Below are 12,905 nucleotides of genomic sequence, written 5' to 3'. Positions count from 1 at the left end.
GTGTGGGCTGCTGAAAAAAGAAAAAAAAACCTGCATGTGCCGTTTTGCCCGGCTCTCCGCGGGGCCCCGGGGAGCCTTGTCACCCAGCCGGGGTGCCCGCCCACAACCCAGTCAAACTCACAACCCGGCTCTCCAGCCGAACCCGGGTACCCACTATTAAGCCACCCTCCCGGAACCTTTACCAATAGCTGCGGGCGCACCGAGGCCGGGGACCTGGTGGTACGAATCCAGCTTTTTGGCAAAGCATTGTGGCCGTTTTGGGGAGCTCCCCACGCCAAAATGGGGCAACCTAAGGGGACTCCAGTCGGCCAGTTGGAGCCAAAGTAAAGTCTAGGTCTGTGTCCTGCTGCCCAACGGGGCTTTCTTCGCTGTGGGCGCCCCCTGGTGCTTCTCTAAGTTGTCCAATATTTCACATTGACAACAGTCTGCCACAAGGAAAAAAAGAAGGACAAAAAAAGCTTACAGCACCTGGTATTCCCAGGCGGTCTCCCATCCAAGTACTAACCAGGCCCGACCCTGCTTAGCTTCCGAGATCGGACGAGATCGGGCGTGTTCAGGGTGGTATGGACGTAAGCGACAGTGAACCGCAGCCGGTAGGCCTTAATGGGCCAGCAGAGGCCCTTGCTATCGTGTGTGCTTCTGTCACGGCCACTCATAAACACCGATTGCTCCTTCAGTCTGGCAAAATGAAAAAGCTTACAGCACCTGGTATTCCCAGGCGGTCTCCCATCCAAGTACTAACCAGGCCCGACCCTGCTTAGCTTCCGAGATCGGACGAGATTGGGCGTGTTCAGGGTGGTATGGCCATGAGCGACAGTCAACCGCAGCCGGTAGGCCTTAATGGGCCAGCAGAGGCCCTTGCTATCGTGTGTGCTTCTGTCACGGCCACTCATAAACGACGATTGCTCCTTCAGTCTGGCAAAATGAAAAAGCTTACAGCACCTGGTATTCCCAGGCGGTCTCCCATCCAAGTACTAACCAGGCCCGACCCTGCTTAGCTTCCGAGATCGGACGAGATCGGGCGTGTTCAGGGTGGTATGGCCGTAAGCAAGTAAGGCAGCAGCCGCTAGGCCTCATATGCCAGTGTCAGGCTAACGCGGAGGGGACTGGCGGGTGTCAGACCGGATGAGAAAAGCATCAGCAGAGGCTGCGGTCGTTCAGGCAGTCAGTTAAGGGGTTATCGCTTCTCGGCCTTTTGGCTAAGATCAAGTGTAGTATTTGTTCTTATCAGTTTAATATCTGATACGTCCCCTATACGGGGACTACATATTAAACGGCTTTTTGGACTCGGGAGTTGAAACAGGGGCTTGCTCCGTTCACTCCACGCATCGACCCGGCATTGCAGTGCCGCTGGGAACGGTGCGCCTCCTTCTGCTTTGTCGAAAGAAACTCGCATACACAAGGGCACCTTATCGTTCTGAACGGCGTGCCCGGTGGTTTACGCCCCGCCCCCTAGGCCGTGCCCCCCATTTGTGTTAACCAACGCCCCCAAAGTGGTTGGGGGTTGGGGCGACGGGAGGAGTAGACTAATTCCGGGGTACAGGTGAAAAATCTTCAAAGTGTGGGCTGCTGAAAAAAAAAAAAAACCTGCATGTGCCGTTTTGCCCGGCTCTCCGCGGGGCCCCGGGGAGCCTTGTCACCCAGCCGGGGTGCCCGCCCACAACCCAGTCAAACTCACAACCCGGCTCTCCAGCCGAACCCGGGTACCCACTATTAAGCCACCCTCCCGGAACCTTTACCAATAGCTGCGGGCGCACCGAGGCCGGGGACCTGGTGGTACGAATCCAGCTTTTTGGCAAAGCATTGTGGCCGTTTTGGGGAGCTCCCCACGCCAAAATGGGGCAACCTAAGGGGACTCCAGTCGGCCAGTTGGAGCCAAAGTAAAGTCTAGGTCTGTGTCCTGCTGCCCAACGGGGCTTTCTTCGCTGTGGGCGCCCCCTGGTGCTTCTCTAAGTTGTCCAATATTTCACATTGACAACAGTCTGCCACAAGGAAAAAAAGAAGGACAAAAAAAGCTTACAGCACCTGGTATTCCCAGGCGGTCTCCCATCCAAGTACTAACCAGGCCCGACCCTGCTTAGCTTCCGAGATCGGACGAGATCGGGCGTGTTCAGGGTGGTATGGCCGTAAGCGACAGTGAACCGCAGCCGGTAGGCCTTAATGGGCCAGCAGAGGCCCTTGCTATCGTGTGTGCTTCTGTCACGGCCACTCATAAACACCGATTGCTCCTTCAGTCTGGCAAAATGAAAAAGCTTACAGCACCTGGTATTCCCAGGCGGTCTCCCATCCAAGTACTAACCAGGCCCGACCCTGCTTAGCTTCCGAGATCGGACGAGATTGGGCGTGTTCAGGGTGGTATGGCCATGAGCGACAGTCAACCGCAGCCGGTAGGCCTTAATGGGCCAGCAGAGGCCCTTGCTATCGTGTGTGCTTCTGTCACGGCCACTCATAAACGACGATTGCTCCTTCAGTCTGGCAAAATGAAAAAGCTTACAGCACCTGGTATTCCCAGGCGGTCTCCCATCCAAGTACTAACCAGGCCCGACCCTGCTTAGCTTCCGAGATCGGACGAGATCGGGCGTGTTCAGGGTGGTATGGCCGTAAGCAAGTAAGGCAGCAGCCGCTAGGCCTCATATGCCAGTGTCAGGCTAACGCGGAGGGGACTGGCGGGTGTCAGACCGGATGAGAAAAGCATCAGCAGAGGCTGCGGTCGTTCAGGCAGTCAGTTAAGGGGTTATCGCTTCTCGGCCTTTTGGCTAAGATCAAGTGTAGTATCTGTTCTTATCAGTTTAATATCTGATACGTCCCCTATACGGGGACTACATATTAAACGGATTTTTGGACTCGGGAGTTGAAACAGGGGCTTGCTCCGTTCACTCCACGCATCGACCCGGCATTGCAGTGCCGCTGGGAACGGTGCGCCTCCTTCTGCTTTGTCGAAAGAAACTCGCATACACAAGGGCACCTTATCGTTCTGAACGGCGTGCCCGGTGGTTTACGCCCCGCCCCCTAGGCCGTGCCCCCCATTTGTGTTAACCAACGCCCCCAAAGTGGTTGGGGGTTGGGGCGACGGGAGGAGTAGACTAATTCCGGGGTACAGGTGAAAAATCTTCAAAGTGTGGGCTGCTGAAAAAAAAAAAAAACCTGCATGTGCCGTTTTGCCCGGCTCTCCGCGGGGCCCCGGGGAGCCTTGTCACCCAGCCGGGGTGCCCGCCCACAACCCAGTCAAACTCAAAACCCGGCTCTCCAGCCGAACCCGGGTACCCACTATTAAGCCACCCTCCCGGAACCTTTACCAATAGCTGCGGGCGCACCGAGGCCGGGGACCTGGTGGTACGAATCCAGCTTTTTGGCAAAGCATTGTGGCCGTTTTGGGGAGCTCCCCACGCCAAAATGGGGCAACCTAAGGGGACTCCAGTCGGCCAGTTGGAGCCAAAGTAAAGTCTAGGTCTGTGTCCTGCTGCCCAACGGGGCTTTCTTCGCTGTGGGCGCCCCCTGGTGCTTCTCTAAGTTGTCCAATATTTCACATTGACAACAGTCTGCCACAAGGAAAAAAAGAAGGACAAAAAAAGCTTACAGCACCTGGTATTCCCAGGCGGTCTCCCATCCAAGTACTAACCAGGCCCGACCCTGCTTAGCTTCCGAGATCGGACGAGATCGGGCGTGTTCAGGGTGGTATGGCCGTAAGCGACAGTGAACCGCAGCCGGTAGGCCTTAATGGGCCAGCAGAGGCCCTTGCTATCGTGTGTGCTTCTGTCACGGCCACTCATAAACACCGATTGCTCCTTCAGTCTGGCAAAATGAAAAAGCTTACAGCACCTGGTATTCCCAGGCGGTCTCCCATCCAAGTACTAACCAGGCCCGACCCTGCTTAGCTTCCGAGATCGGACGAGATTGGGCGTGTTCAGGGTGGTATGGCCATGAGCGACAGTCAACCGCAGCCGGTAGGCCTTAATGGGCCAGCAGAGGCCCTTGCTATCGTGTGTGCTTCTGTCACGGCCACTCATAAACGACGATTGCTCCTTCAGTCTGGCAAAATGAAAAAGCTTACAGCACCTGGTATTCCCAGGCGGTCTCCCATCCAAGTACTAACCAGGCCCGACCCTGCTTAGCTTCCGAGATCGGACGAGATCGGGCGTGTTCAGGGTGGTATGGCCGTAAGCAAGTAAGGCAGCAGCCGCTAGGCCTCATATGCCAGTGTCAGGCTAACGCGGAGGGGACTGGCGGGTGTCAGACCGGATGAGAAAAGCATCAGCAGAGGCTGCGGTCGTTCAGGCAGTCAGTTAAGGGGTTATCGCTTCTCGGCCTTTTGGCTAAGATCAAGTGTAGTATCTGTTCTTATCAGTTTAATATCTGATACGTCCCCTATACGGGGACTACATATTAAACGGCTTTTTGGACTCGGGAGTTGAAACAGGGGCTTGCTCCGTTCACTCCACGCATCGACCCGGCATTGCAGTGCCGCTGGGAACGGTGCGCCTCCTTCTGCTTTGTCGAAAGAAACTCGCATACACAAGGGCACCTTATCGTTCTGAACGGCGTGCCCGGTGGTTTACGCCCCGCCCCCTAGGCCGTGCCCCCCATTTGTGTTAACCAACGCCCCCAAAGTGGTTGGGGGTTGGGGCGACGGGAGGAGTAGACTAATTCCGGGGTACAGGTGAAAAATCTTCAAAGTGTGGGCTGCTGAAAAAAAAAAAAAACCTGCATGTGCCGTTTTGCCCGGCTCTCCGCGGGGCCCCGGGGAGCCTTGTCACCCAGCCGGGGTGCCCGCCCACAACCCAGTCAAACTCACAACCCGGCTCTCCAGCCGAACCCGGGTACCCACTATTAAGCCACCCTCCCGGAACCTTTACCAATAGCTGCGGGCGCACCGAGGCCGGGGACCTGGTGGTGCGAATCCAGCTTTTTGGCAAAGCATTGTGGCCGTTTTGGGGAGCTCCCCACGCCAAAATGGGGCAACCTAAGGGGACTCCAGTCGGCCAGTTGGAGCCAAAGTAAAGTCTAGGTCTGTGTCCTGCTGCCCAACGGGGCTTTCTTCGCTGTGGGCGCCCCCTGGTGCTTCTCTAAGTTGTCCAATATTTCACATTGACAACAGTCTGCCACAAGGAAAAAAAGAAGGACAAAAAAAGCTTACAGCACCTGGTATTCCCAGGCGGTCTCCCATCCAAGTACTAACCAGGCCCGACCCTGCTTAGCTTCCGAGATCGGACGAGATCGGGCGTGTTCAGGGTGGTATGGCCGTAAGCGACAGTGAACCGCAGCCGGTAGGCCTTAATGGGCCAGCAGAGGCCCTTGCTATCGTGTGTGCTTCTGTCACGGCCACTCATAAACACCGATTGCTCCTTCAGTCTGGCAAAATGAAAAAGCTTACAGCACCTGGTATTCCCAGGCGGTCTCCCATCCAAGTACTAACCAGGCCCGACCCTGCTTAGCTTCCGAGATCGGACGAGATTGGGCGTGTTCAGGGTGGTATGGCCATGAGCGACAGTCAACCGCAGCCGGTAGGCCTTAATGGGCCAGCAGAGGCCCTTGCTATCGTGTGTGCTTCTGTCACGGCCACTCATAAACGACGATTGCTCCTTCAGTCTGGCAAAATGAAAAAGCTTACAGCACCTGGTATTCCCAGGCGGTCTCCCATCCAAGTACTAACCAGGCCCGACCCTGCTTAGCTTCCGAGATCGGACGAGATCGGGCGTGTTCAGGGTGGTATGGCCGTAAGCAAGTAAGGCAGCAGCCGCTAGGCCTCATATGCCAGTGTCAGGCTAACGCGGAGGGGACTGGCGGGTGTCAGACCGGATGAGAAAAGCATCAGCAGAGGCTGCGGTCGTTCAGGCAGTCAGTTGAGGGGTTATCGCTTCTCGGCCTTTTGGCTAAGATCAAGTGTAGTATCTGTTCTTATCAGTTTAATATCTGATACGTCCCCTATACGGGGACTACATATTAAACGGATTTTTGGACTCGGGAGTTGAAACAGGGGCTTGCTCCGTTCACTCCACGCATCGACCCGGCATTGCAGTGCCGCTGGGAACGGTGCGCCTCCTTCTGCTTTGTCGAAAGAAACTCGCATACACAAGGGCACCTTATCGTTCTGAACGGCGTGCCCGGTGGTTTACGCCCCGCCCCCTAGGCCGTGCCCCCCATTTGTGTTAACCAACGCCCCCAAAGTGGTTGGGGGTTGGGGCGACGGGAGGAGTAGACTAATTCCGGGGTACAGGTGAAAAATCTTCAAAGTGTGGGCTGCTGAAAAAAAAAAAAAACCTGCTTGTGCCGTTTTGCCCGGCTCTCCGCGGGGCCCCGGGGAGCCTTGTCACCCAGCCGGGGTGCCCGCCCACAACCCAGTCAAACTCACAACCCGGCTCTCCAGCCGAACCCGGGTACCCACTATTAAGCCACCCTCCCGGAACCTTTACCAATAGCTGCGGGCGCACCGAGGCCGGGGACCTGGTGGTACGAATCCAGCTTTTTGGCAAAGCATTGTGGCCGTTTTGGGGAGCTCCCCACGCCAAAATGGGGCAACCTAAGGGGACTCCAGTCGGCCAGTTGGAGCCAAAGTAAAGTCTAGGTCTGTGTCCTGCTGCCCAACGGGGCTTTCTTCGCTGTGGGCGCCCCCTGGTGCTTCTCTAAGTTGTCCAATATTTCACATTGACAACAGTCTGCCACAAGGAAAAAAAGAAGGACAAAAAAAGCTTACAGCACCTGGTATTCCCAGGCGGTCTCCCATCCAAGTACTAACCAGGCCCGACCCTGCTTAGCTTCCGAGATCGGACGAGATCGGGCGTGTTCAGGGTGGTATGGCCGTAAGCGACAGTGAACCGCAGCCGGTAGGCCTTAATGGGCCAGCAGAGGCCCTTGCTATCGTGTGTGCTTCTGTCACGGCCACTCATAAACACCGATTGCTCCTTCAGTCTGGCAAAATGAAAAAGCTTACAGCACCTGGTATTCCCAGGCGGTCTCCCATCCAAGTACTAACCAGGCCCGACCCTGCTTAGCTTCCGAGATCGGACGAGATTGGGCGTGTTCAGGGTGGTATGGCCATGAGCGACAGTCAACCGCAGCCGGTAGGCCTTAATGGGCCAGCAGAGGCCCTTGCTATCGTGTGTGCTTCTGTCACGGCCACTCATAAACGACGATTGCTCCTTCAGTCTGGCAAAATGAAAAAGCTTACAGCACCTGGTATTCCCAGGCGGTCTCCCATCCAAGTACTAACCAGGCCCGACCCTGCTTAGCTTCCGAGATCGGACGAGATCGGGCGTGTTCAGGGTGGTATGGCCGTAAGCAAGTAAGGCAGCAGCCGCTAGGCCTCATATGCCAGTGTCAGGCTAACGCGGAGGGGACTGGCGGGTGTCAGACCGGATGAGAAAAGCATCAGCAGAGGCTGCGGTCGTTCAGGCAGTCAGTTAAGGGGTTATCGCTTCTCGGCCTTTTGGCTAAGATCAAGTGTAGTATCTGTTCTTATCAGTTTAATATCTGATACGTCCCCTATACGGGGACTACATATTAAACGGCTTTTTGGACTCGGGAGTTGAAACAGGGGCTTGCTCCGTTCACTCCACGCATCGACCCGGCATTGCAGTGCCGCTGGGAACGGTGCGCCTCCTTCTGCTTTGTCGAAAGAAACTCGCATACACAAGGGCACCTTATCGTTCTGAACGGCGTGCCCGGTGGTTTACGCCCCGCCCCCTAGGCCGTGCCCCCCATTTGTGTTAACCAACGCCCCCAAAGTGGTTGGGGGTTGGGGCGACGGGAGGAGTAGACTAATTCCGGGGTACAGGTGAAAAATCTTCAAAGTGTGGGCTGCTGAAAAAAAAAAAAAACCTGCATGTGCCGTTTTGCCCGGCTCTCCGCGGGGCCCCGGGGAGCCTTGTCACCCAGCCGGGGTGCCCGCCCACAACCCAGTCAAACTCACAACCCGGCTCTCCAGCCGAACCCGGGTACCCACTATTAAGCCACCCTCCCGGAACCTTTACCAATAGCTGCGGGCGCACCGAGGCCGGGGACCTGGTGGTGCGAATCCAGCTTTTTGGCAAAGCATTGTGGCCGTTTTGGGGAGCTCCCCACGCCAAAATGGGGCAACCTAAGGGGACTCCAGTCGGCCAGTTGGAGCCAAAGTAAAGTCTAGGTCTGTGTCCTGCTGCCCAACGGGGCTTTCTTCGCTGTGGGCGCCCCCTGGTGCTTCTCTAAGTTGTCCAATATTTCACATTGACAACAGTCTGCCACAAGGAAAAAAAGAAGGACAAAAAAAGCTTACAGCACCTGGTATTCCCAGGCGGTCTCCCATCCAAGTACTAACCAGGCCCGACCCTGCTTAGCTTCCGAGATCGGACGAGATCGGGCGTGTTCAGGGTGGTATGGCCGTAAGCGACAGTGAACCGCAGCCGGTAGGCCTTAATGGGCCAGCAGAGGCCCTTGCTATCGTGTGTGCTTCTGTCACGGCCACTCATAAACACCGATTGCTCCTTCAGTCTGGCAAAATGAAAAAGCTTACAGCACCTGGTATTCCCAGGCGGTCTCCCATCCAAGTACTAACCAGGCCCGACCCTGCTTAGCTTCCGAGATCGGACGAGATTGGGCGTGTTCAGGGTGGTATGGCCATGAGCGACAGTCAACCGCAGCCGGTAGGCCTTAATGGGCCAGCAGAGGCCCTTGCTATCGTGTGTGCTTCTGTCACGGCCACTCATAAACGACGATTGCTCCTTCAGTCTGGCAAAATGAAAAAGCTTACAGCACCTGGTATTCCCAGGCGGTCTCCCATCCAAGTACTAACCAGGCCCGACCCTGCTTAGCTTCCGAGATCGGACGAGATCGGGCGTGTTCAGGGTGGTATGGCCGTAAGCAAGTAAGGCAGCAGCCGCTAGGCCTCATATGCCAGTGTCAGGCTAACGCGGAGGGGACTGGCGGGTGTCAGACCGGATGAGAAAAGCATCAGCAGAGGCTGCGGTCGTTCAGGCAGTCAGTTGAGGGGTTATCGCTTCTCGGCCTTTTGGCTAAGATCAAGTGTAGTATCTGTTCTTATCAGTTTAATATCTGATACGTCCCCTATACGGGGACTACATATTAAACGGATTTTTGGACTCGGGAGTTGAAACAGGGGCTTGCTCCGTTCACTCCACGCATCGACCCGGCATTGCAGTGCCGCTGGGAACGGTGCGCCTCCTTCTGCTTTGTCGAAAGAAACTCGCATACACAAGGGCACCTTATCGTTCTGAACGGCGTGCCCGGTGGTTTACGCCCCGCCCCCTAGGCCGTGCCCCCCATTTGTGTTAACCAACGCCCCCAAAGTGGTTGGGGGTTGGGGCGACGGGAGGAGTAGACTAATTCCGGGGTACAGGTGAAAAATCTTCAAAGTGTGGGCTGCTGAAAAAAAAAAAAAACCTGCTTGTGCCGTTTTGCCCGGCTCTCCGCGGGGCCCCGGGGAGCCTTGTCACCCAGCCGGGGTGCCCGCCCACAACCCAGTCAAACTCACAACCCGGCTCTCCAGCCGAACCCGGGTACCCACTATTAAGCCACCCTCCCGGAACCTTTACCAATAGCTGCGGGCGCACCGAGGCCGGGGACCTGGTGGTACGAATCCAGCTTTTTGGCAAAGCATTGTGGCCGTTTTGGGGAGCTCCCCACGCCAAAATGGGGCAACCTAAGGGGACTCCAGTCGGCCAGTTGGAGCCAAAGTAAAGTCTAGGTCTGTGTCCTGCTGCCCAACGGGGCTTTCTTCGCTGTGGGCGCCCCCTGGTGCTTCTCTAAGTTGTCCAATATTTCACATTGACAACAGTCTGCCACAAGGAAAAAAAGAAGGACAAAAAAAGCTTACAGCACCTGGTATTCCCAGGCGGTCTCCCATCCAAGTACTAACCAGGCCCGACCCTGCTTAGCTTCCGAGATCGGACGAGATCGGGCGTGTTCAGGGTGGTATGGCCGTAAGCGACAGTGAACCGCAGCCGGTAGGCCTTAATGGGCCAGCAGAGGCCCTTGCTATCGTGTGTGCTTCTGTCACGGCCACTCATAAACACCGATTGCTCCTTCAGTCTGGCAAAATGAAAAAGCTTACAGCACCTGGTATTCCCAGGCGGTCTCCCATCCAAGTACTAACCAGGCCCGACCCTGCTTAGCTTCCGAGATCGGACGAGATTGGGCGTGTTCAGGGTGGTATGGCCATGAGCGACAGTCAACCGCAGCCGGTAGGCCTTAATGGGCCAGCAGAGGCCCTTGCTATCGTGTGTGCTTCTGTCACGGCCACTCATAAACGACGATTGCTCCTTCAGTCTGGCAAAATGAAAAAGCTTACAGCACCTGGTATTCCCAGGCGGTCTCCCATCCAAGTACTAACCAGGCCCGACCCTGCTTAGCTTCCGAGATCGGACGAGATCGGGCGTGTTCAGGGTGGTATGGCCGTAAGCAAGTAAGGCAGCAGCCGCTAGGCCTCATATGCCAGTGTCAGGCTAACGCGGAGGGGACTGGCGGGTGTCAGACCGGATGAGAAAAGCATCAGCAGAGGCTGCGGTCGTTCAGGCAGTCAGTTAAGGGGTTATCGCTTCTCGGCCTTTTGGCTAAGATCAAGTGTAGTATCTGTTCTTATCAGTTTAATATCTGATACGTCCCCTATACGGGGACTACATATTAAACGGATTTTTGGACTCGGGAGTTGAAACAGGGGCTTGCTCCGTTCACTCCACGCATCGACCCGGCATTGCAGTGCCGCTGGGAACGGTGCGCCTCCTTCTGCTTTGTCGAAAGAAACTCGCATACACAAGGGCACCTTATCGTTCTGAACGGCGTGCCCGGTGGTTTACGCCCCGCCCCCTAGGCCGTGCCCCCCATTTGTGTTAACCAACGCCCCCAAAGTGGTTGGGGGTTGGGGCGACGGGAGGAGTAGACTAATTCCGGGGTACAGGTGAAAAATCTTCAAAGTGTGGGCTGCTGAAAAAAAAAAAAAACCTGCATGTGCCGTTTTGCCCGGCTCTCCGCGGGGCCCCGGGGAGCCTTGTCACCCAGCCGGGGTGCCCGCCCACAACCCAGTCAAACTCACAACCCGGCTCTCCAGCCGAACCCGGGTACCCACTATTAAGCCACCCTCCCGGAACCTTTACCAATAGCTGCGGGCGCACCGAGGCCGGGGACCTGGTGGTACGAATCCAGCTTTTTGGCAAAGCATTGTGGCCGTTTTGGGGAGCTCCCCACGCCAAAATGGGGCAACCTAAGGGGACTCCAGTCGGCCAGTTGGAGCCAAAGTAAAGTCTAGGTCTGTGTCCTGCTGCCCAACGGGGCTTTCTTCGCTGTGGGCGCCCCCTGGTGCTTCTCTAAGTTGTCCAATATTTCACATTGACAACAGTCTGCCACAAGGAAAAAAAGAAGGACAAAAAAAGCTTACAGCACCTGGTATTCCCAGGCGGTCTCCCATCCAAGTACTAACCAGGCCCGACCCTGCTTAGCTTCCGAGATCGGACGAGATTGGGCGTGTTCAGGGTGGTATGGCCATGAGCGACAGTCAACCGCAGCCGGTAGGCCTTAATGGGCCAGCAGAGGCCCTTGCTATCGTGTGTGCTTCTGTCACGGCCACTCATAAACGACGATTGCTCCTTCAGTCTGGCAAAATGAAAAAGCTTACAGCACCTGGTATTCCCAGGCGGTCTCCCATCCAAGTACTAACCAGGCCCGACCCTGCTTAGCTTCCGAGATCGGACGAGATCGGGCGTGTTCAGGGTGGTATGGCCGTAAGCAAGTAAGGCAGCAGCCGCTAGGCCTCATATGCCAGTGTCAGGCTAACGCGGAGGGGACTGGCGGGTGTCAGACCGGATGAGAAAAGCATCAGCAGAGGCTGCGGTCGTTCAGGCAGTCAGTTAAGGGGTTATCGCTTCTCGGCCTTTTGGCTAAGATCAAGTGTAGTATCTGTTCTTATCAGTTTAATATCTGATACGTCCCCTATACGGGGACTACATATTAAACGGATTTTTGGACTCGGGAGTTGAAACAGGGGCTTGCTCCGTTCACTCCACGCATCGACCCGGCATTGCAGTGCCGCTGGGAACGGTGCGCCTCCTTCTGCTTTGTCGAAAGAAACTCGCATACACAAGGGCACCTTATCGTTCTGAACGGCGTGCCCGGTGGTTTACGCCCCGCCCCCTAGGCCGTGCCCCCCATTTGTGTTAACCAACGCCCCCAAAGTGGTTGGGGGTTGGGGCGACGGGAGGAGTAGACTAATTCCGGGGTACAGGTGAAAAATCTTCAAAGTGTGGGCTGCTGAAAAAAAAAAAAAACCTGCATGTGCCGTTTTGCCCGGCTCTCCGCGGGGCCCCGGGGAGCCTTGTCACCCAGCCGGGGTGCCCGCCCACAACCCAGTCAAACTCACAACCCGGCTCTCCAGCCGAACCCGGGTACCCACTATTAAGCCACCCTCCCGGAACCTTTACCAATAGCTGCGGGCGCACCGAGGCCGGGGACCTGGTGGTACGAATCCAGCTTTTTGGCAAAGCATTGTGGCCGTTTTGGGGAGCTCCCCACGCCAAAATGGGGCAACCTAAGGGGACTCCAGTCGGCCAGTTGGAGCCAAAGTAAAGTCTAGGTCTGTGTCCTGCTGCCCAACGGGGCTTTCTTCGCTGTGGGCGCCCCCTGGTGCTTCTCTAAGTTGTCCAATATTTCACATTGACAACAGTCTGCCACAAGGAAAAAAAGAAGGACAAAAAAAGCTTACAGCACCTGGTATTCCCAGGCGGTCTCCCATCCAAGTACTAACCAGGCCCGACCCTGCTTAGCTTCCGAGATCGGACGAGATCGGGCGTGTTCAGGGTGGTATGGACGTAAGCGACAGTGAACCGCAGCCGGTAGGCCTTAATGGGCCAGCAGAGGCCCTTGCTATCGTGTGTGCTTCTGTCACGGCCACTCATAAACACCGATTGCTCCTTCAGTCTGGCAAA

Source organism: Nannobrachium achirus (assembly GCF_963921795.1).
Source record: "Nannobrachium achirus genome assembly, chromosome: 11".
Taxonomy (NCBI): Eukaryota; Metazoa; Chordata; class Actinopteri; order Myctophiformes; family Myctophidae; genus Nannobrachium; species Nannobrachium achirus.
The sequence above is the reverse complement of the archived record's forward strand: the minus strand, read 5'-3'. Positions refer to the sequence as shown.